This window comes from Rhinoraja longicauda, chromosome 23, assembly GCF_053455715.1.
Source record: "Rhinoraja longicauda isolate Sanriku21f chromosome 23, sRhiLon1.1, whole genome shotgun sequence".
In the NCBI taxonomy this organism is placed as follows: domain Eukaryota; kingdom Metazoa; phylum Chordata; class Chondrichthyes; order Rajiformes; family Arhynchobatidae; genus Rhinoraja; species Rhinoraja longicauda.
The window spans coordinates 35,828,267-35,853,565 of record NC_135975.1 but is presented as its reverse complement, the minus strand read 5'-3'; the positions used below and the strand labels follow the sequence as shown (position 1 = coordinate 35,853,565).

Genomic DNA, 25,299 nt, shown 5'->3' with positions numbered 1-25,299 from the left:
ATGAGAACTTTTAGTCTGAAAATCCTCACCTGAATCTTCTGTGGAAATGCCAGCATTTACCTCTTTAACTGTGTGGATGCACTGTTGTCCGAATTTTTGCACAGTAAGTTACTCGTGATTTAACCATATAACCATATAACCATATAACAATTACAGCACGGAAACAGGCCCGTTCGGCCCTACCAGTCCACGCCGACCACTTTCTCTGACCTAGTCTCATCTACCTGCTCTCAGACCATAACCCTCCAATCCCCTCCCATCCATATACCTATCCAATTTACTCTTAAATAATAAAATCGAGCCTGCCTCCACCACTTCCACCGGAAGCTCATTCCACACAGCCACCACCCTCTGAGTAAAGAAGTTACCCCTCGTGTTACCCCTAAACTTTTGTCCCTTAATTCTGAAGTTATGTCCCCTTGTTGGAATCTTCCCCACTCTCAAAGGGAAAAGCCTACCCACGTCAACTCTGTCCGTCCCTCTTAAAATTTAAAAAACCTCTATCAAGTCCCCCCTCAACCTTCTACGCTCCAAAGAATAAAGACCCAACCTGTTCAACCTCTCTCTGTAGCTTAAGTGCTGAAACCCAGGAAACATTCTAGTAAATCTCCTCTGTACCCTCTCCATTTTGTCGACATCCTTCCTATAATTTGGCAACCAGAACTGCAGATTCGGCCTCACCAATGCCCTGTACAATTTCAACATTACATCCCATTTCCTGATTGTTAGACGTAGAAATAAACATAAATATAGTTCCAGCGAGGGACTGCAAACAGGATATACCATGAACCTTTACTGGAAAGGTCTGCTGAATATTCATGTGTGACATTAGAGTGAGACAAAGATTTTTATTTTTTTATTTCTAACATTAATTAGTTTATATTACTGATGGGGTGTTAATTTTTATTTATTTTCAAGTACGACATGGTTTAACTGGCTGTCAATGCATTTTTGTGTGCAGGGCTCTTTTTTTATCAACTTGCAGCACAAGGCCTCGCCAATTTTGTATCTGGGCGAGTTTGCACCAGGGATCTTGACCGGTTAAGAGCAGTTTTAGTGAACATCCAAGTGTGAATGGCAAAATCCTTGGTGGTAATTCCAGGTATACATTTAAAATGTGTAGATATTTATTTCAAATCAATGCTGAGTAGACAGTTGATTTTATGTTGTTAATATATTTAATTAAGCAGTCAAAACATCATTAAAATTTATCGTAGAGAATGTTAAATATTTTTAATGTACAGAACTGGTTATATCCAAACTGTGGCTAAATATTAATTAGTTTGATGTCAATTTAGGTATTTTGCACATTGTGTGTCATTTACTACTTTAAATCCTATGTAGTAAATTAATGTTTTCTTTACAATAACAACTGCATTAGTAAATTGGCAGTAAAAGGTTTATATATGCATTCGACTTGACCTTCTGTTCCAAAATATAATTATTTTGAGGTTTGCAGCAGATGTAAACAAGTTAATGTTTGGAATTTTATTGTATACTAGACCAAGTGAACCCGTTGGGCCCATTCCTCGTAGAGGGGGAGCACGGATGGGGAGAGGGTGTGACTGAGTGAGCCCTGAACCCAAAGCCTCTCCTCTATTGGTGTAGCACCCTCAATCCCCCCCACTCAATCCCCCTTATCCCCCCTCCTCCCCCCACTGACCCACTCCACCCCCTCACCCCACCTCACTTGCCCCTCCCCTGCCCCCACCCCCACTCCCCCTGCCCTGCCTCCATCCCCCTCCCCACCCCTAGAACCCACTCCCCTCCGCACCCCCACTCGTAGAGGGGGGACAGGGAAGGGGAGAGGGTGTCACTGAGTGAGGCCTGGACACACTAATCTTCTGGAATTCTTTGAGGATGTAACTAGGAAAATTGACAGGGAGAGCCGGTGGATGTGGTGTACCTTGACTTTCAGAAAGCCTTTGACAAGGTTCCACATAGGAGATTAGTTGGCAAAATTAGAGCACATGGTATTGGGGATAGGGTACTGACATGGTTAGAAAATTGGTTGGCAGACAGAAAGCAAAGAATGGGGATAAATGGGTCCCTTTCACAATGGCAGGCAGTGACTAGTGGGGTACCCCAAGGCTCGGTGCTGGGACTGCAGCTATTTACAATATACATTAATGACTTGGATGAAGGAATTAAAAGTAACATTAGCAAATTTGCAAATGACACAAAGCTGGGTGGCAGTGTGAACTGTGAGGAAGATGCTATGAGGTTGCAGGGTGACTTGGACAGGTTGTGTGCGTGGGCGGATGCATGGCAGATGCAGTTTAATGTGGATAAGTGTGAGGTTATCCACTTTGGTGGTAAAAAAGAATTTGGTGGCAGATTATTATCTGAATGGTGTCAAGTTAGGAAAAGGGAATGTACAACGAGATCTGGGTGTCCTAGTGCATCGGTCACTGAAAGGAAGCATGCAGGTACAGCAGGCAGTGAAGAAAGCCAATGGAATGTTGGCCTTCATAACAAGAGGAGTTGAGTATAGGAGCAAAGAGGTCCTTCTGCAGTTGTACAGGGCCTTGGTGAGACCGCACGTGGAGTACTGAGTGCAGTTTTGGTCTCCAAATTTGAGGAAGGATATTCTTGCTATTGAGGGCGTGCAGCGTAGGTTTACTGGGTTAATTCCCGGAATGGCGGGACTGTCGTATGTTGAAAGACTGGAGTGACTAGGCTTGTATACACTGGAATTTAGAAGGATGAGAGGGGATCTTATTGAAACATATAAGATTATTAAGGGGTTGGACACGTTAGAGGCAAGAAACATGTTCCCAATGTTGGGGGAGTCCAGAACCAGGGGCCCCAGTTTAAGAATAAGGGGTTGGCCATTTAGAACGGAAATGAGGAAAAACCTTTTCAGTCAAAGGTGTAAATCTGTGGAATTCTCTGCCTCAGAAGGCAGTGGAGGCCAATTCTCTGAATGCTTTCAAGAGAGAGCTAGATAGAGCTCTTAAGGATAGCGGAGTCAGGGGGTATGGGGAGAAGGCAGGAAAGGGGTACTGATTGAGAATGATCAGTCATGATCACATTGAATGGTGGTGCTGGCTCGAAGGGCCGAATGGCCTACTCCTGCACCTATTGTCTATTGTCTATTTCTGTTTTGGCTACATGTAACATGAACTCCTGTTGCTCACATTCCATAAGTTTGAATATACTAAAAACAGAAAATACTCTGGTGGTCATGAGGAATCTGTGGAGTAAGATACTATTAACCCTGATTCATGACTTTGCATCAAATGTGGTAACACTTAAATAGAGGGAAAGGTGGAGAGTACAGAAGTGCCTGCAGAAGGAAGAAAAGAGAGACAGAATAATATGCATGATAGTACCACTAACTTCAAGAAAGTTGTAGAGATGGGCATATATGGAAGAAGAAAGGAATGACATTTTAAGAACAGGAGGAGAAAAGTAAATCTTGGAAATGCAAAACTGGTATGGCAAAATTGTCGAAGTTCAGCTCTGAAGAATGCAATGTGTACTGAGTCAGAAGACGATTGTCAATCTTACATTGAGCCTTGTTTGACCAGTGTACAAAGCAAAACATGGGTTAATGTGGAGCACGGAAATGACAAGCAGTCAACGGAGTCGCAAGTAATCTTGAACTCCCAGTTCACTGTCACTTTCTCGATTATATTTCCTGATCCTGTGCTTCATGATTCTGTGAGGGAAGTCTTATTGTCTATCCCTTATTGAATTTGAGAAGATGATAGTGAGCTACCTCTTTCGAATTATTGTAGTCCTTTTGTTGAAGGTCCTCCTACTGTCTTGTTGGTAGAGTTTTCCAGAATTTGGAATCCATTATAATGAAAGAACTGTAATATATTTGAAGTCAGCAACATGGAAGCTTTTCAATGCACCTATACATCTTATCCTTTCTGTTTGCAGAGGAGTAACCTAGGTAAGTGACTGCAGTGTATTTGCCAATTGGGCAATGTTGTAACCATGTTGTAACCATGTTGCTTTGGTAGCGGCAGGGGGGTGAGGAATGACTGTTTTGGCCCAACTCGTCAGTGCTAACTAAGAGCTCTATCGAAGCTACTCCCAGCTGCCCACCGTCTAAACCTTTCCTATCAATGTCACTATCTTTTAAATGTTGTTATTGTTCCTGCCTCAACTACTGCCCCTACCAGCTCATTCAATTTACCCACCTGTGTGAAAAAGTTGCCCTCCCTTCCACTTAAATTTTCATCCTCTCTCCTTAAACCTATACCCTCTAGTTCTTGATTCCTACCCTTGGGGAAAAGTCTGCACACTTACCCAACCTATTCCTGTAACTCAAGTCCAAGCAACACCTTCGTAAATTTTTCCGGCTTAATGGCACATCTCCTATAGCAGGTGGACTAAAACCGAACACAATACTCCCAAGAGGAATCTCATGAATGTCTTGTACAATGTTAACATAAAGTCCCAAATTCTATACTCAATTCTCTGATTGATGAAGGCCAATGTACCAAAAGCCTTCTTCACCACCCGATGGACCTTCATTGCGATTTTCAGGAACTATATAGTTCAGGGAACTTTTGTTCGAACAGTCCCTGTTCCAAGCGTACACATCCTATCCCCAACTCTTATCATTGCTACATTGACAACTGCATCAGGGAGTCCCTGCACCCATGCAGAGCTCATGGACGTCTACCGTCCCCTCGGGTTCACCTGGACTATCTCGGACACCTCCCTCCCCTTTATTATTCCCACTTGTGTCCATCGCAGGCGATAGAGTATCGATAGACATCTATTTCAAACTTACTGACGCCCACATGTATCTGGACTACACATTTTCCCCACCCTGCCTCTTGCAAAGACTCTCTCCAATACTCCCAATACCTATGTCTTTGCCGAATCTGGTCCTAAGATGAGGTGTTCCTTACTAGGATGTCTGAGATGTCCTCATTTTTGAGATAACATAAGTTCCCTTCTTCTATCACAGATGAGGCCCTCACACGTGTCTCCTCTGTATCCTGCAGCTCCACTCTTGCTCCCCATCCCCCCAGTTGCAACAGGGGCTGAGTCTTCCTCGTCCTCGCCTTTCACCCCATCAGCCATCGCATACAACACATCATCCTCCGACATTTTTGTCACGTCCAACGGGATCTTGCCACTTGTCTGCTCCCTCCCTCCCCCTTTCTCCCAGAACCAGCGAGATCTGCGCCGCTCCTCCATTCTCTTCTCCGGCCCCGTCTCCCTCTAACGCAGTGAAATAAGAGCAAACACAAGTGTAGTTGTTCAGAAGCCCCGCATCCCCGGGGTGAGCGGTGGTGGCGAGGAGGGAAGTTTCACTTGTGTTTGTTCTTATTTTGCTGCGTTAGAGGGAGATGGGGCCGCGGAAGAGATGGAGGAACGGCGCAGATCTCGCTGGCTCTGGGAGAGAGGGAGTGGGGAGAGAGAGGGAGGGTGCAAGTGGCGGCGCTCCTTCAACGTACCGTCTGACACCCTCCCCCTCCCCGCGCTCCTGCTCTCACCCACTGCTCCCTCTACCCCGACTCTCACCCCCCTTCTCTCTCCCCCCCCTCTCTCTCCCCCCCCCCTCTCTCTCCCCCCTCTCAGTCTCTCTCTCTCTCCCCCCCTCTCTCTTCCCCAGGGATGAGCTGCGGCGGCGAGGAAGGAAGTTTCCTTGGATTTGTTGTTTGCGAGGGGGGCGCTGCGATCTCTCGCCATGTCCCGGCTCTGGGTCGGTGGCGATCCGCTCTCCGGTGAACCTTCACCGGCAGCTTCTGCCTCCAGTCTCCGCCACCTAAGAGTTTGGTGCGGGCCGGATAAAGTCTCGTGGCCCGCAGGCCACAGTTTAGAGATCCCTGGCTTAGATGATGAAGATCCCCTGTAATTCCATCTTCACTGTCTGCAATACCATCTATTTCAATGTAATCTGCAAATTTAATGATGCTAATGCCATGGAAATTGGTGCTTACATTATTAAATTCATGTTGCTTAGCTCGTGCATGGTAAGATCTTATCTAATTCCACCTTAATTTTAAAATCATGTGTGTTAGAAGCCAGCTTTAGATAGGATTGAAAACTAATCAGATTCATTTGGCAATCTTGTTACTGGCAAAAAGTAACACTTTAAAATTTTGGCTGGGATAAAGTGGAAGCAAAATGTTGCTTCTGATATGTGCATTTTAATTGTTTTTTCTTGAAATAGAAAACTGATGAGCGATTTGAAATCATTTCACGTTATTTTAATAAATGTTATTGTTGGTACTGAAGGTCTTAATCAGAACAGGCCATTTTATTTTAGACTTTTGCCACATTTCAAGTCAATAAATTGTGGATGAGGAGAAGAACAAAATTGGTATTTAAGTATTGTTAAAGAAAGAATAACCTAGCCAGTTATCTTTCAATAAATTAATATTCTGATTTTCTTGTATTTGCTGCAGTTAAAAAATTTACTGTTTCGACTTCAAATTATAGTTACAGACTGAGAGGGTAATTTAGACTGTTAGGCGGTAAACTACCTCAGTAGAATATTAGGTGCTGTTCCTACAGTTTGGGTGTGGCAATGGAAGAGGCCCAGGACAGAGAGGTCAGAATGGGAAGGGGAGTTAACATGGTTAGCAACTGGGAGACCCAAGGGGTGCTCAGTCTGTCAAGCCCCGTTGGATCTCCCAGTTGCTAACCATGTTAACTCCCCTTCCCATTCTGACCTCTCTGTCCTGGGCCTCTTCCATTGCCACACCCAAACTGTAGGAACAGCACCTAATATTCTACTGAGGTAATTTACCGCCTAACAGTCTAAATTACCCTCTCAGTTCAGCAAAATGGTGGCAAATGTTTGGCGAAATGGTTGTCATTCCACGTTTGGGAACATTGGGAACTCCAAATGCAGTAGATGATGTTGGAGAAGGTGCACATGAACATCTATCTTATCTGGGAGGACTACTGGGGTCCCTGGAGGGATGTAAAGGAGGATGTATTGGGTTGACGGTGGGAAAAAGGGTTGGCATTGCACAAATCAGTCTGGGAATGGATCATATGGCCATTGAGCAAAGCAGACATTAGAATGAGAGACAGAGAAAAGGCTGAGGTCAGTTAATTGTGAATTGCCAAGTTTACGATTTTGCCTGGTTCAGGAATGGGCTGCTCCAGCACATGGACAAAGCAGAAAACATTGTAGTTGTGCCTGAGCAATGGTCCAACAACCTGGAGCTCAATCCTCTTAAGACGGTAGAATTGATTGTAGACTTTAGGAGAGCTCCCCCCACTCACCATCAACCACACCGCAGTCACATCTGTGAAGTCATTTAAGTTCCTTGGAACCATCATCTCCAGGGACCTTAAATGGGGGCCACCATCCACTCCGCAGTCAAAAAGGCCCAACAGAGGATGTACTTCCTGCGGCAGCTGCGAAAACACAATCTGTCACAGGCAATGATGGTCCAGTTTTATACTGTCATCATTGAGCCTGTCCTCACCTTCTCCATCATGGTCTGGTTTGGCTCAGCCACCAAGCATGATAGGGCGGCACGGTAGCGCAGCGGTAGAGTTGCTGCTTTACAGCGAATGCAGCGCCGGAGACTCAGGTTCGATCCTGACTACGGGTGCTGCACTGTAAGGAGTTTGTACGTTCTCCCCGTGACCTGCGTGGGTTTTCTCTGAGATCTTCGGTTTCCTCCCACACTCCAAAGACGTACAGGTATGTAGGTTAATTGGCTGGGTAAATGTAAAAATTGTCTCTAGTGGGTGTAGGATAGTGTTAATGTACGGGGATCGCTGGGCGGCACGGACTTGGAGGGCCGAAAAGGCCTGTTTCCGGCTGTATATATATGATATGATGATATGATGATATCCGGAGGCTGCAGTGCATCGTTCGATCAGCCGAGAAGGTTGTTGGCTGCAACCTTCCCACCATCGATAAACTGGACACTGCAAGGGACAGAAAGCGAAGTGGGTAAGATCATCTCTTACACTCTCACCCAAAGAGTTGGCCACAAACTCTTTGAAGCACTTCCCTCTGGAAGGCGACTTCCGACAGTCGAAGCCGTCACAGCCTGGCATAAAGACAGCTTTTTTCCACGAGCTGTAGCTCTACGCAACGTCTAAAAGTCTGTAGCCTCCTTTTGCTCTGCTATTTTATTTAATTCTTCACTTGTTTAAATTATAATGTTTTAGTTTTATTTGTCTACTGTATATCGTGTTATGTGCGAGCCATGCACCAAGGCAATTTGGTATGTAGACATACTTGTATGTATGTAGACTTGTATGTAGACATACTTGGCTAATAAAATTTATTCAATTCAATTCATTTCATAGGGGGTGAGGTTAAGTACCTTGGTCTCATTGTGAAAGATGCAAAATTCCCATTATCTTACATTTTCTATACAAATGCTTGCGTGAGAAGAAAAAATGGAAACTGCCTACACTGGGGAAAATGAATGCCGTCAGTCCCAACAGTTCCTGACAAACCATTTCCTGACAAATGTGAATTTCCTTCAGTTCTTCCCTCCCACTAGATCCTCGGCCCCCTAGTCTTTCTGGGAGATTGTTTGTGTCTTCCTTAGTGAAGACAGAACCAAAGTACTCGTTTAACTGTTCTGCCATTTCTTTATTTCCCATTATAAATTCTGATTGTAAGGGGCCTATATTTCTCTTCACTAATCTTTTAGTTTTTATATATCTAAAGAAACTTTTAGAGTCAGTTTTTATATTCCCCGCAAGCTTTCTTTCATGCTCTTTTTCCCCCCTCTTAATTAACGCATTGTCCTCCTCTGTTGAGTTCTACATTTCTCCGTTTTGCTGCTTCCTCTGACCAATTTATATGCCTTTTCCTTGGATTTAACACTATCCTTGATTTCCCTCATTACTCACGGTTGAGCCGTATTCCCTGTTTTATTTTTTCGGCAGACAGGAATGAACAATTTTTGCAGTTCATCCATGCGGTCTTTAAATCTTTGCCATTGCATCTCAACCGTCAACCCTTTAAGTATTATAAGAAAATAACTGCAGATGCTGGTACAAATCGAAGGTATTTATTCACAAAATGCTGGAGTAACTCAGCAGGTCAGGCAGCATCTCGGGAGAGAAGGAATGGGTGATGTTTTGGGTCGAGACCCTTCTTCAGACTGATGTCAGGGGGCGGGAGAAAGGAAGGATATAGGTGGAGACAGGAAGATAGAGGGAGATCTGGGAAGGAGGAGGGGAAGGGAGGGACAGAGGAACTATCTAAAGTTGGAGAAATCGATGTTCGTACCACTGGGCTGCAAACTGCCCAGGCGAAATATGAGGTGCTGTTCCTCCAATTTCCGGTGGGCCTCACTATGGCACTGGAGGAGGCCCATGACAGAAAGGTCAGACTGGGAATGGGAGGGGGGTTTGAAGTGCTCGGCCACTGGGAGATCAGTTTGGTCAATGCGGACCGAGCGCAGTTGTTAGGCGAGTGGGCAAATGCATGGCAGATGCAATATAATGTGGATAAATGTGAGGTTATCCACTTTGGCGGCAAGAACAGGAAAGCAGAGTATTACCTGAATGGTGACCAATTAGGAGAAGGGGAGATGCAACGTGACCTGGGCATCATGGTGCACCAGTCATTGAAAGCAAGCGTGCAGGTGCAGCAGGCAGTGAAGAAAGCGAATGGTATGTTGGCATTCATAGCAAGAGGATTTGAGTTTAGGAGCAGGGAGGTTCTACTGCAGTTGTACAGGGCATTGGTGAGACCGCACCTGGAGTATTGTGTGCAGTTTTGGTCTCCTAATCTGAGGAAAGACGTTCTTGCCTTAGAGCAGTGGTTCCCAACCTTTCAAATATAGCGACCCATTTTAGAACAAGCAATCATGAAGCGACCCCAACCCTTAAAATATCTTATATATACATTCGGTTTTTGTACAACAAACTGCCATATATTGCGATTATTGAATTATAGATTATTTATTCATAAAAAATTCCAAAGCTCCTACAAACATTAATTAATTGCAAATCAATTCAAAATTGTTCGAACACACAAATTTCCACCGTTATGTAAAATATGTTTATGAACTGACTTTAATGAGACGGCTGGTATTGCAGTTTTTTAGCTAGCAATTCTATCCTGGGCTCCGTTGTCGATATGGCACACCTCAAGTCGTCTTCCAGATTTAATTTATTTCGGTATTTGTTTTTAAGGATGAGAAGTTGGGAGAATGCTGCTTCACATAAGTAAGTTGTTGGGAAGGGCAATAAATTCCTTATCGCGATTTCTGATATTACTGGGAATTTTTGGAAACTTTTTGCCCAAAATTCTTGTAGTTGCAATTCACCAAACCATGATTTAGCTTCAAAATTGTTTTTTAAGTCGATGAACTCTTCTTCTGCTGCTTCAGGGATATTAGATACATTGGCATTGAATGGGTTGATTGTAAGGGAGAAAGATTTGCAACATTCATCAGGAAAATAACTTCTTAATCGAACAGTAAGAATTTCCAAATGCTCTTGTATCAAGCTATATAAGTCATCGATGTTAATTTCATTTGCCGCTTCTTCAACAAATTGGACAAGTGTTGGGAACATGTATAATTTCTTATGGTTAATTTTGGTGATCCAGAGTTCCAATTTCATTTTGAAAGACGATATGTTTTCAGACAAAGATATTATCGTACTTTCCTTACCCTGTAATCCTGTATTAACACTATTAAATATCTCAAAAATGTCGACCAGGTATGCCAATTTGCACAACGTAAATTCATCCGTCAACAATGATTCATATTCGCTTGCATTTTGAGAATCGAGAAATATTTGAAGCTCTCCTCTTAATTCAAAAAATCTCTTCAACGCCTTTCCTTTCGAGAGCCATCTTACCTCTGTGTGAAACAATAGTGCTTCATGCGTTGATCCCAAATCCTCACATAAAACTTTGAAGAGCCGTGTTGCAAGTGGCCTTGATTTAACGACATTTACTGCTTTAATCACTCGGTTAAGCACTTCTTTCAATGGTTCAGGTAACGTCTTGGTAGCTAATACTTGTCGATGAATCATGCAGTGAGTCCCAATTACTTCTGGAGTCACTTTTTTAACCAACGATTGGAAGCCAGACTTACAGCCGAGCATTGCAGGTGCCCCGTCAGTACAAACTCCGCATAATTTCTTCCATTCAATTGAATGTTCATTAAAGAAATCATCAATTAAATCAAAAATATCAGCAGCAGTAGTTGAAGTTTGCAGAGGCTTACAACACAAGAATTCTTCTTTAATTTTTTCATTTTTATAATAACGAACATACACAAGAAGTTGTGCAAAGTTTGTCACATCAGTAGTTTCATCAAGCTGTATGCTGAACAGCCCAGTTGGAGTTTCTTTTAATTCTTGAATAATTTGGCATAAAATATCCTCGGACATATCTGTTATCCTTCGTTTTACCGTATTGTTTGACACGGATAGAAGCGATAATTTATTTACCGCTTCAGGACCGATCATGAGACGTACAATATCTTTGGTGCATGGAAAAATAAGATTCTCAGCTATTGTGTGTGGCTTTTTAGCACGTGCTATTCTTAATGCAACCGTGTATGAAGCTTCAATGGCGGCTACATTTTTGTTTTGAAATAATCCACTGCTATCAAGCCGGCGGCTTTTGACACCAACAACTTTTGCTTTAAAAAAGTCAATACTTTTATCTTTCAAATCAGGGTGCTTAGTTTCGAGATGTCTTTGAAGTTTAGCTGGTTTCATAGACTCATGAGCAAGAACTTCCAAACATACTACACACTGTGGTCTTTCCACACCTGCATTAACTATGTCAGTGAATCCCCATTTCAAGAAATCATCACTGTACTTTCTCTTTCTTACACTCATTTTTAAAGGGTTAAGAATCACTCGAACAAAACTAACTACGTGTCACTGCAAGCGCGCGTACAACACTAGGTAAGTGGGAGGAGCGACAGCGGTGGCGCGACCAAGACAAAACAGAAACCAAACATGTTCAATACTGGCTTGAGTGACAACACGTTGTGTTGAGTGACTTAGGGAACTGTTACATTTAGTTTCATAGTATGAATTTATATAACTATCTTAATATGCATTTCACCGTGTTTTATATAATATTCATATCAGCTCAAAATCATTTAACGACCCCATGGCATTGGTGTCGCGACCCCGTTTGGGGTCGCGACCCACAGGTTGGGAACCACTGCCTTAGAGGGAGTACAGAGAAGGTTCACCAGATTGATCTCTGGGATGGCGGGACTTTCATATGAAGAAAGACTGGATAGACTAGGCTTGTACTCGCTGGAATTTAGAAGAATGAGGGGGGATCTTATAGAAACATATAAAATTCTTAAGGGGTTGGATAGGCTAGATGCGGGAAGATTGTTCCCGATGTTGAGGGAGTCCAGAACCAGGGGTCACAGCTTAAGGATAAGGGGGAAGTCTTTTAGGACCGAGGTGAGAAAACATTTCTTCACACAGAGAGTGGTGAGTCTGTGGAATTCTTTGCCACAGAAGGTAGTTGAGGCCAGTTCATTGGCTATATTTAAGAGGTAGTTAGATGTGGCCCTTGTGGCTAAAGGGATCAGGGGGTATGGAGAGAAGGCAGGTACAGGTTACTGAGCTGGATGATCAGCCATGATCATATTGAATGGTGGTGCAGGCTCGAAGGGCCGAATGGCCTACTCCTGCACCCTATTTTCTATGTTTCTATGGTCTAGTGAAGCGGTCGCCGAGCCTGCGCTTGGTTTCGCCGATGTAAATAAGTTGACATCTAGAGCAGCGGATGCAATAGATTAGGTTGGAGGAGATGCAGGTGAACCTTTGTCTCACCTGGAAAGACTGTTTGGGTCCTTGGATGGAGTTGAGGGGGGATGTAAAGGGACAGGTGTTGCATCTCGTGTGGTTGCAGGGGAAGGGTTGGGGTGGTTTGGGTAGGAAGGGACGAGTGGACCAGGGAGTTATGGAGGGAACGGTCTCTGCGGAACGCAGAGAGGGGAGGGGATAGGAAGAAATGGCCAATGGTGGGGTCCCGTTGTAGGTGACGGAAATGTTGGTGGATGATTTGTTGGATCTGCTGGCTGGTGGGGTGGAAGGTGAGAACGAGGGGGATTCTGTCCTTGTTGCGAGTGGGGGGAGGGGGAGCAACAGCAGAGCTGCGGGATGTAGAAGAGACCCTAGTGAGCGCCTCATCTATAATGGAGGAGGGAAAGCCCCGTTTCCTGAAGAACGAGAACATCTCTGAAGCCCTAGTGTGAAACACCTCATCCCGGGCGCAGGGGCGGCGTAGACGGAGGAATTGGGAGTAGGGGATAGACTTTTTGCAGGAGACAGGGTGGGAAGAAGTGTAGTCCAGATAGCTGTGCGAGTCAGTGGGTTTATAGTAAATGTCCCGTCACTAGGCTGTCTCCTGTGATGGAGATGGTGAGGTTCAGAAACGGGAGGGAGATGTCGGAGATAGTCCAGGTATATTTAAGGGCAGGATGGAAATTGGAGGTGAAGTGTATAAAGTCAGTGAGTTCTGCATGGGTACAAGTATGAAGTCAGTGAGTTCTGCATGGGTATGAAGTCAGTGAGTTCTGCATGGTTCTTTAAGTATAATTAAGTAATGGTTCTTTAAGTATAATTAAGTTCTTTAAGTATAATTTGCCAGTCCATCCTAGCCAATTCCCGTCTCATACCTCATACCTTCAAAGCCTCCTTTCTTTAAGTTCAGGACACTGGTCTCTGAATTACCTTGTCACTTTCATTAGATAATAGGTGCAAGAGTAGGCCATTCGGCCCTTCGAGCTAGCACCGCCATTCAATGTGATCATGGCTAATCATTCACAATCAGTACCCCGTTCCTGCCCTCTCCCCTTACCCCTTGACTCCGTTATCATTAAGAGCTCTGTCTAGCTGTCTCTTGAAAGCATCCAGAGAATTGGCTTCCACTGCCTTCTGAGGCAGAGAATTCTACAGATTTACAACTCTGACTGAAAATGTTTTTCCTCATCTCTGTTCTAAATGGCCTACCCCTTATTCTTAAACTGTGGCCCCTGGTTCTGGATTCCCCCAAAATTGGGAACATGTTTCCTCCCTCTAGCATGTCCAATCCCTTAATAATCTTATATGTTTCAATAAGACACCCTCTCATCCTTCTAAATTCCAGTGTATACAAGCCTAGTCAGAATCAGAATAACCTTTATTGTCATCCAAAAAAACAAGTCTTTTGAACAAAATCCCGTTACCCATAGTCCAACAATAAGAGCAATAAAAATAAGCAATAACACACAGTCACAAACCAACACAAAACAAAAAAAAGAAACATCCATCACAGTGAGTCTCCTCTAGTCACCTCCTCACTGTGATGGAAGGCCAGAATGTCTTTTTTCTTCCCCTGCCGTCTTCTCCCGAGGTCAGGCTGTTGAAATTCCCACGTTCCAGGTCGCACCGGATGGTGAAAGGTCCGCAGTGGACCGACCCAAGCCACGCGACTCGGGGCGGGCGAAGATGCTGATGCTGCCGGATGTCGGCCCCCACACAGGGGCCTGCGAGCTTCCGATATCCACGCGGCCCGCGGCCGGAGCCTCCGAAGGCGAGTCAATAGACAATAGGTGCAGGAGTAGGCCATTCAGCCCTTCGAGCCAGCACCGCCATTCAATGCGATCATGGCTGATCACTCTCAATCAGTACCCCGTTCCTGCCTTCTCCCCATACCCCCTCACTCCGCTATCCTTAAGAGCTCTATCCAGCTCTCTCTTGAAAGCATCCAACGAACTGGCCTCCACTGCCTTCTGAGGCAGAGAATTCCACACCTTCACCACTCTCTGACTGAAAAAGTTCTTCCTCATCTCCGTTCTAAATGGCCTACCCCTTATTCTTAAACTGTGGCCCCTTGTTCTGGACTCCCCCAACATTGGGAACATGTTTCCTGCCTCTAATGTGTCCAATCCCCTAATTATCTTATATGTTTCAATAAGATCCCCCCTCATCCTTCTAAATTCCAGTGTATACAAGCCCAATCGCTCCAGCCTTTCAACATACGACAGTCCCGCCATTCCGGGAATTAACCTAGTGAACCTACGCTGCACGCCCTCCATAGCAAGAATATCCTTCCTCAAATTTGGAGACCAAAACTGCACACAGTACTCCAGGTGCGGTCTCACCAGGGCCCGGTACAACTGTAGAAGGACCTCTTTGCTCCTATACTCAACTCCTCTTGTTACGAAGGCCAACATTCCATTGGCTTTCTTCACTGCCTGCTGTACCTGCATGCTTCCTTTCATTGACTGATGCACTAGTACACCCAGATCTCGTTGAACTCCCCCTCCTCCTAACTTGACACCATTCAGATAATAATCTGCCTTTCTATTCTTACTTCCAAAGTGAATAACCTCACACTTATCTACATTAAACTGCATCTGCCATGTATCCGCCCACTCACACAACCTGTCCAAGTCACCCTGCAGCCTTATTGCATCTTCCTCACAATTCACACTACCCCCCAGCTTAGTATCATCTGCAAATTTGCTAATGGTACTTTTAATCCCTTCGTCTAAGTCAGCCAGCGCCACCGCAGCCTCCAAAGGCAGCCAGCTCATCTTGCGAACCAGAGCCCAGGTGGTCCAGTCTTTCAACATATGACAGTCCCGCCATTCCAGGAATTAACCTAGTAAATGTATGCTGCACTCCCTCAATAGCAAGAATGTCCTTCCTCAAATTTGGAGACCAAAACTCCACACAGTACTCCAGGTGCGGTCTCACTAGGGCCCTGTACAACTGCAGAAGGACCTCTTTGCTCCTATACTCAACTCCTCTTGTCATAAAGGCCAACATGCCATTAGCTTTCTTTACTGCCTGCTGCACCTGCATGCTTTCCATCGTAATGCAGAAAGGTAACAAAAGGTAATTGACCTGACACACTAACTCTTTCTCTTTTCAGAGATACTATTTGACTATCTGAGTATTTCCAATGGTTTCTGTTTTATTATCTCATGGTTGGTTTCTGGTATGATAAAATATGAATATTAGGCCTATAATCTCATTCAAAATGCAGTCTGCCTCTGAAGGAAGTAGTGATTTTTAAAATCTCCACTAGTTATCGTACAAATCGGCTTTACTCCCAGGGTTTTTAAAGCAACATAGTTGATTTTAGAGAGGTGATGAAACATTTGAACATGAGCCTTGATAGGCACATATGCCAGAGTGGAACATAATCTACCCTGACATACAGCACACTGGAAAGGAAACTTTAAGCATTTGGATCATTTCAAAGAAACCAGAAAATAAACACTAAGGCTTAGCTAACTTGATATCAGGCAGTGATATAAAGAAAGGATGGAAAATTCTTTTGGTGTCCTGGTAAATATTTAATCCTGAAACTATACTGCTGGAATATTTTATTTCATTGCTACCTGTGGAAATGCTGTACCAATTTAACTGACTCATTTGCCACCAGAATAACTGTCCACAATGTCAAAAGTGTTCATTTTTAAGGAAATTCTTTGAGATGTCCTGTGGAATTGAAAGATGCTATTTAAATGCAGGCTTACATTTTTCTATGACCAGAAAGAATTATTTTTGGAAGTAAAGTTAAATTTACAAGAAGGAGTTGTTATCGTGCATGTATTCAGAAAATTCACCATCTTGTTCACCATATCCAATAACTGGGTTCAATTATTGGAGATATCTGGCAGTTGCAAGCTTACAGCTGTGGTTTCAGATGCTGGTAAATGGTCATAGCGGTACCATCAGAATGCTCTTTTAGTTTCTCTACACACGGTAAAAATTACATACTATTAACTGTTATAATTTATTGGGTAATATGAACTTGTGTCTGTCTAGTGCCGGATAACGGATTTTATGATATCATATTTCAAATTTCCTTTTACCTTTCTTAATTTTTTTAATTTTATAATTGATTACAATGCATATAACAACAACAGTAAACCCCATCCCTCCCCTTCCCTACATAATCATGAAAACAAACAAACAAAAACAAACAAATAAATAAATAAAAATACATTAAAAAAAAACATAACTACAATGTAACAAAAAAAGACAAAAGCACAAAAACATGAGGCAAGGTAATTTTCACAAGTCAAATATTTCAGTATTTTCACTGCTGGATTCAAACAAGGTACAAAAGCATGTGGCATTGAGGGGATAGTTTTACTTGTCCTTAATATGCTGCAGCACTGGGTTCCATATGTTGAAGAACTTTTGAGGGTTGCCAGACAATTCAATGGGAGGAGTTGGCTGCGCCTAACGGCTGCGGCTCTCTGGCAGTCTGTTGTCTTTTTTTCTTTTTTTTTGTTTGTGTCGGTGTTGGGATGGTTTTTGTTTCTGTTTTTGGCTGTGTATGTGTGGTGGGGGTGTGTGGTGGGGGTGTGGGGTGGGGTGGGGGGGTGGGGCGGGGGGAAACCTTTATTTTATTAGGTCTCTTCCCCGGGGCGCGGCTCGGCTGCGGGCCTTAACATTGCCGGCGCAGCTCGGCTGCGGGACGTTTCAGTGCCCGGTGCGGCTCGGCTGCGGGCCTTAACATTGCCGGCGCAGCTCGGCTGCGGGACGTTTCAGTGCCCGGTGCGGCTCGGCTGCGGGCCTTAACATTGCCGGCGCAGCTCGGCCGCGGGACGTTTCAGTGCCCGGTGCGGCTCGGCCGCTGGACTTAACATCGCCCGGTGCGGCCGCGGGACGTTTCAGTGCCCGGTGCGGCTCGGCCGCGGGACGTTTCAGTGCCCGGTGCGGCTCGGCCGCTGGACTTAACATCGCCCGGTGTGGCCGCGGGACGTTTCAGTGCCCGGTGTGGCCGCGGGACGTTTCAGTGCCCGGTGCGGCTCGGCCGCGGGACGTTTCAATGCCCGGTGCGGCTTGGCCGCTGGACTTAACATCGCCCGGTGTGGCCGCGGGACGTTTCAGTGCCCGGTGCGGCTTGGCCGCTGGACTTAACATCGTCAGCGCTGTTCGGCCGCGGGACGTTTCAGTGCCCGGTGCGGCTCGGCCGTTGGACTTAACATCGCCCGGTGTGGCCGCGGGACGTTTCGGTGCCCGGGGCGGCTCGGCCGGGGGGCCTTCCATCCCCTTGCGGGGGCTGTGCGTGTCGTTTGCCTCGGTAGGGGTCGAGCTGCCTGTCCGTGGGTGCGGGGGGAAGAGAGGGGAAGTTTTGTTGCCTCCATCACAGTGAGGGGGTGTTTGGAGTCACTGTGATGGATGTTTGTGTTGGGGTCGGGTGTCCTGTGTTCTTTTCTTTTTGCTGTATTTTGTGTGACTGCTGAAATTTCGCTCGGTGTTGTGCCGAGTGACAATAAAGTGTTGTTATGTTATGTTATGTTATATCTCAACCTCTCTACGTGTAATATGCCCATTAATTCTCTTAACCAAGTCTCAAACTGAGGAGCAGAGTCTGATTTCCATAGTTTCAAAATACATCTGTTGGCAATTACCATACCATAAACCAAGATTGTGCGAGCATTATGGTCTAGCTTCTCAAGCGTTGTGGAATACCCGAATAGAGCAGTTTCAGGGTCCGGAGTTAAAGTGACGTTTAAAACAGTGGAGTACCATTGAAATAAAAGACACCAAAAGTTGTGAAGTTTTGGACAAGTCCAAAAGTGGTGAGCGAGTGTACCCTCAGCGGTCTTGCATCTATTACACAAAGGTGAGAGATCAGGAAAGATTTTATGCAGCTTAACCTTAGAGTAGTGTAATCTGTGTATAACCTTGAATTGAATCAGTTGTAGCCTAGAATTAATAGAACAGGATTTTATACTTTTCAGTACTTCCTTCCAGACATCGTCATCAATTTCAATGTTAAGGTCTTCTTCCCAGGTTTGTTTTATTTTTAAAGTAGATTTATCTAGTTTGTTTAAAAAGATACCTACAAACGATGAGATTAGGTTCTTTGCTTCCGGGGGACCCAGCAAAATTTTGGACAACAAGTCGTCTTCGGGCAGGGACTCAAAAAGCGAATTGTTTTGTCGAACATAATTTCTCAGCTGTAAGTACCTGAAGAATTGAGTTTTGGGCAATGAGAACTTGGATTGTAGCTGATCAAATGATGCAAAGTGTCTATTTATGTAAAGATCTTTTATTGTAACTATCCCTTTACAGCTCCATTCTTTGAATGCTGTGTCTGTAAATGATGGGGGGAAAGCGTGGTTATGCCAGATTGGGGCGTGCATTGACGTATTCGGAAGCTCACAAGCTTTCCTAATTTGGTGCCATATTCTCTGAGCATTGGACAGAGTGAAGTGATCCTCTCTAAGAGAGGTGAGAGATCTGGGTAATGAAAAAAGGAGAGCAGGGAGAGAAGTTTTTGGGGTTAAGCTTTTTTCAATCGCCAGCCAAGGTGGCAGGTCATATCCAACTCCCCGTTCATATGCATACTGCCAGTATACCATGACTCTAACATTGGCCGCCCAATAGTAATATAAAAAGCACGGTAACCCCAGTCCCCCATGTTCCCTCGTTTTTTGAAGATAAGCTTTTGAGATCCTGTGTGCTTTATATCCCCAAATAAATGGCATAATGATAGAATCGATTAACTTAAAGTAGGATTTGGGGATAAAAACAGGGACATTCTGAAATAAATACAGAAATCTCGGCAGGGAGACCATCTTTACTGCGTTCACGCGGCTAATCAAGGAAATAGGCAACGTTCTCCATTTCTCTATGTTCTCCTTTAGCTTGTTCAACCTTTCGGTAAAGTTAATTTTAAAAAGGGTCTTGGGGTTTTTAGATATTTTAATGCCCAGATATTTTATACTATCCGGATTTGTTTTAAACTGCATGTTGGCTAAGAATACAGGGTCTAATTCTGCTGTTATCGATATAAGTTCACTCTTCTGCCAGTTTATAGTGTAACCTGAGACCTCGCCAAAGGAATTAATAAGCTGGAATAGGTAAGGAACAGAATGTTCAGGGTCAGATACAAAGATGGCAATATCATCCGCATAAAGCGAAATCTTATGTTCCACCCCACCCAGTATTATCGGTTTTATAAGCGCATGCCCTCTTATGCCGATTGCCAGCGGCTCAATGGCTAACGCAAAGAGGAGCGGCGAGAGGGGGCAGCCCTGTCGCGTACCCCTCTGAAGGGCAAAAGGGGGTGACCTATCCTGGTTTGTGAGTATGGAAGCGGTGGGATGAGCATATATAAGACGTACCCAGGAAATAAAAGAGGCTCCAAGACCAAACTCTTCCAGCACTCTTGAGTAAATATCCCCACTCAACCTGATCGAAAGCTTTTTCTGCGTCTAAACACAGAATGGCTTGTTTGGAAGAACTATCGAATTTGTGATACATAATGTTCATTACTCTTCTAACATTAAAGAAAGAGAACCTATTGGGGATGAACCCGGTCTGATCCGTATGGATAATGGATTCTATACACTTATTTAGTCTAGTCGCCATTATTTTAGTAAAAATCTTGAAATCCAAATTAAGCATAGAAATTGGTCGGTATGAGGAGGGATTGGTTTCATCCCTGTCTTGTTTCAATAAGAGAGAAATATTAGCATTGTACAATGACGGTGGGAGCTTTTTCAACTCGATTGAGTGGGAGAGCATCCTGTGCAGAATCGGAGTTACCTGGTCAGCAAACTTCTTATAAAATTCGACTCCAAAACCGTCTGGCCCAGGGCTCTTGCCGTTTTGCAACGACCTAATTGCATCCTTGATTTCTACAGAGGAGGGTTCTGAGTTTAAGGCCTCACAAGAGGCACTATCTAATTTTGGTATGTCCAACTTTTTTAACCATGCATTGATATCACCGTTAGCTTTGGATTTATACAGCTCTTGATAATACTCCTCAAAGCGTTCATTTATTAATTTTGGATCGGTTAAAGCAACACCCTTGCCTGATTTTATTATATGTATGGCCCTACTTGCTTGTTGCCCTCTAAGCTGACGGGCTAACAATGTATGCGGTTTGTCCCCTAATTCAAAATATCGCTGTTTCAGTCGCAGTAACTGGTCACTGACTTGATTTGTTAGAATCGTGTTATACTCATATTTAAGACTGAGCATATTTTGCAGCGTTTGGGGGTTGTTTGTGCTCCTATACAACGTCTCCATTGGAGAAAGCTCCGAATCAATTTCTTGTAGACGTCTCTCTCTGGATTTCTTTAAAGACGCTTCATACGAAATAATATGACCCCTCATAACTGCCTTGAAAGCTTCCCACAAGGTGGAGTCCGAGACATCAGAAGTGTCATTGGTCTCCAAATATTCTGTAATTTTTTCAGACATGTATTTACAGAAAGTTCCATCATTAAGCAAGGAAAGGCGTAGTCGCCATTTAGCACATCGTTTAGACAGCTTAAAGTCAAAGATAATTGAGGTTGGAGCGTGATCTGAGATCAAAATGTTATGATATTTGGTATTTATTACATTAGGTATGAGTTTCGAGTCTAATAAAAAATAATCGATACGAGAGTATGAATTGTGCATTTTAGAAAAAAAAGAGTATTCTCTGTCTGTGGGATGCTGTATCCTCCAAATGTCAACTAAATTGGTGGAGGAGATGAGATTTTTCAAAACCGTGGATGCATTCGAAGGGCTACACATTTTATTTGATGACCTATCCAGGTGCCAGTCAAGGATTGTGTTATGGTCCCCTGCAACAATCACATTCGTATTAGAAAGGTCAGGTAGCTTATCAAAGCTGCATCATCAATATTCGGACCATAAATGTTAAGCAGTGTTACATGAACAGAGTAAAGGTACCCAGTTACTATGAGAAATCGACCATTCGGGTCACTTACTGTAGAAATATGTCTGAAATCTATGTTTTTCTTAACCATAATTGCCACCCCGCGGGCTTTGCTAGAAAATGTGGATTGAAATATCTGATCTGCCCATCTGCAGCGCAACTGTCTCTGCCCCAATGTTCTAATGTGAGTTTCTTGGAGGAACACAAGGTCGGCAGATAAAGACCTAAGATGTGAAAACACCTTAGCTCGTTTAATTGGGTGGCCCATGCCGCGGACATTCCAGCTCACCATGGTAACCCTCCCACGCACATCATCATCCCCAGGTACCATCAGAAGGTGTAAATTGTATTACATAAGCAGCGACATAATAATTTGCCTCAAACAAAAAAACAGGAAGACCACCAACACAAAAACACACACAAAACTCGGACTTTCCCTCCCCCCATCCCCACTCTCCCAAGCAAAGTGAGAGAAAATATCCTAACATACTGTAAACGGGGCTAAAGGCTAAATTGTGAAACCGCTAGCTAGTTAACTACAAATTCAGTCGGCATCCCCTCCGATGAACAAACAAAATTACGGATCTGTTCAACAAAAAAAACGTTTCCCTTTGAAAAATTAGCAGGAACCCATCCTGTAAAATCATCCTATTCCTGAAACGAATTAAGCACATTAAACAAAGTTAAAGTTAAATCTATTGAGTCCAACGTCTACCTTTCGTGTGAATGACCATGTCCATGGCTCAGAGTTAACTCGTTCGCATGTTAGCCGACGCCCGCCGTCCACTCCGGGCCAGCGGCTTAAACATGGATAGACATGGGAGAGTCAGTGCACTTGGACAAAAGCTTGTATCCTCAGGATTTAAGCTTACTCGACAAGAGGGTGACCATGCCCCCACGTTGAGATTGGCTGAAACAGCTGGTCTGGAGACCAGCTAGTCAGTGTTAGTCTGTTAGCCGACATTAGCCCACCGTTGTCACCGGGCTGGGCGGCAGGTTATCCGCGAATAGTTTGGCCTCCTCCGGGGTGCTAAATATCGACGTGTCGATACCCTGGGTAACCCGGAGGCGAGCAGGGTAGATATATCCGGTTCGCAGGCCTGCCTCTTTGAGCTTCTTCCTCGTGACCTCGAAAAGAAGACGTTGTTTCATTATCTCTGCCGGGAGATCAGGAAAAATGTGAATTTGCTTCCCATTGTAGTTCAGCGGGTATTGTTGTTGTGACAGTCGCATTATCCGCTCTTTCTGATGGCCGCTGTGGATCTTAACTATCATGACTCTGGGGCGTGCGAGATCGTTAGCCGGTTGTCCTCCCAGCCTATACGCCCTATCAACTTCTATGGGCATCGAGAAATGTTCTGCCCCCAACAAGTCCCGAATAAAGTTACCAATGAACTCCATGGGGCGGCCGCCTTCAATCTTTTCTGGTAGTCCGACCACTTTTATGTTCTGGCGTCTGGAGCGCGCCTCCAGATCAATAACTTTATCCTGGAGGGCCTTGTTAGCATATTCTAGCCGTAGCCACTGCTGCTCCAACTGAATTAGTCGAGTGTCATGGTCACTGTTCGCATCTTCTACCATAGATATCCGTGCTCCATGTTCAGTCAGAGTGGCTTGGGTATTAAATCGGTCATCCATCTTCTTGCTCATTTCATTTATAGCTGTAAGAATGATGGCTGTTTCAGGAGTTCCTTCTGCCGATAGTGTGATTAGCTCCAGCTCTCCACCACTAGGCCGCTCCTCATCCAGTGACGATGCTGGGTTTTCATTAAATTTCTTGACGGCTGGCAGCTTTCTGGACGACTTCTGCGTTGTCATTTTATGTCGGTCTGTTATTACAGCAGTAGACACAACTTAAAGTGGGAGTTGTACTATAAATAGTCTTTTATTCCTTAATCTCGATTTATCGGAGGGGAGCTCTAGCAAAACACGTCTATTACATCACATGCACACTAGCGCCCCCTTTCTCAAATTTCCTTTTAACCAGTCAAGTATTTAGTATATCCATATTATTGCTAATAATGATAGAACCTGTACCCAATATTTTGAAAATGGCACCCCTATGTTTGCTTCACAATGGATTTTTAAATTGTTGGCTGGCATTGAAGTTATTGACTTTGATATTGTTTTGTGACATTGTTTCAAGAGAATTGGACAAAGTTGAAATGAAAAACAATTCATTTCTGACATTTGCTTCCCTTTCTAACTGTTTTGGAAGCCTACTACTTGTAAATTTGTTGTCCTATTTCCCACATAAAATCGTGAATGTAGGATACTGCAAATGTGATTTAAAAAATTTTTTTTTTTGTTCTGCTTTATTCTTTTGAAGTCATCAATTTATTCCCTGATTAAAACACCAATGATCTATGTGGCATGGATAACATCTATACCCCAGAATAGACAATAGACAATAGGTGCAGGAGTAGGCCATTCAGCCCTTCGAGCCAGCACCGCCATTCAATGCGATCATGGCTGATCACTCTCAATCAGTACCCCGTTCCTGCCTTCTCCCCATACCCCCTCACTCCGCTATCCTTAAGAGCTCTATCCAGCTCTCTCTTGAAAGCATCCAACGAACTGGCCCTCCACTGCCTTCTGAGGCAGAGAATTCCACACCTTCACCACTCTCTGACTGAAAAAGTTCTTCCTCATCTCCGTTCTAAATGGCCTACCCCTTATTCTTAAACTGTGGCCCCTTGTTCTGGACTCCCCCAACATTGGGAACATGTTTCCTGCCTCTAATGTGTCCAATCCCCTAATTATCTTATATGTTTCAATAAGATCCCCCCTCATCCTTCTAAATTCCAGTGTATACAAGCCCAATCGCTTCAGCCTTTCAACAGCAGCAATCAGCAGTAGCAGCAGCAGCAGCAGCAGCAGCAATCAGCAGTAGCAGCAGCAGCAAGCAGCAGTAGCAGCAGCAGTAGCACCAAGCTGTGTTGCTTGGGAAGTAGTGTGTGGGGATTGTGTGGGGATTGTAAGGAGTAAGACCTGTGTGATCTCCCGGACTAGTTTCGATCGCCTAGCTTGGGGTCGGAGAGGAATTTCCCGGATTTTTTCCCAAATTGGCCTGGGTTTTTTATCCGGTTTTTCGCCTCTCCCAGGAGATCACTCAGTTCTTTTGGGTGGGCGGTTGGAGCGGTTGGAGTAGCGGCCGGGCGGTAGGTTTAGTAACTGAGCGCGGGGCTTTGTTTGGAGAGTATGACTGCCAGGGCAGTTTTTTGTTCTGGGTGTCAGATGTGGGGAATCTGGGAGTCTGATAGTCTTCCAGACATCCACATCTGCGCCAGGTGTGACGAGATGGGGCTCCTAAGGGACCGTATTAGGAACCTGGAGCGGCAGATTGATGACCTCCGTCTGATCAGGGAGAGTGAGGAGGTTATAGATAGGAGTTACAGGGAGGTGGTCACTCCTAGACCACGGGAGGTAGACAAGTGGGTCACTGTTAGGGGGGGCAAGGAACAGAGGCAGGGACTAGGGAGTACCCCGGTGGCTGTACCCCATGGAAATAAGTACTCCTGTTTAAGTACTGTTGGGGGGGACAGCCTACCTGGGGGCAGCGACGTTGCCCGGGCCTCTGGCAAGGAGTCCGGCCCTGTTGCTCAGGCTTACTGCCTGTGCCACGCGATAGTGAGAATAGGAATGGAGTGAGGTGGAGGATAAATACGTGGCTGAGGAACTGGTGCAGGGAGCAGGGTTTCAAGTTTCTG

General features: G+C 44.6%; 1 protein-coding gene across 3 annotated transcripts in view; it reads left to right on the top strand.

Annotated features, from left to right (window-relative positions):
* cdk17 (cyclin dependent kinase 17) overlaps positions 1-25,299 on the top strand; it is a 193,499-nt gene that overhangs the window by 12,457 nt on the left and 155,743 nt on the right. The window contains exon 1 of one of the 3 annotated variants that reach the window (XM_078420054.1): positions 1,080-1,102. The exons of the other annotated variants lie outside the window; for them this stretch is intronic. The gene's annotated coding sequence lies outside the window, so the exon portion shown is untranslated. Of the gene's footprint in view, positions 1-1,079; positions 1,103-25,299 lie in introns of those variants that run through there. 3 annotated transcript variants of the gene reach the window in all.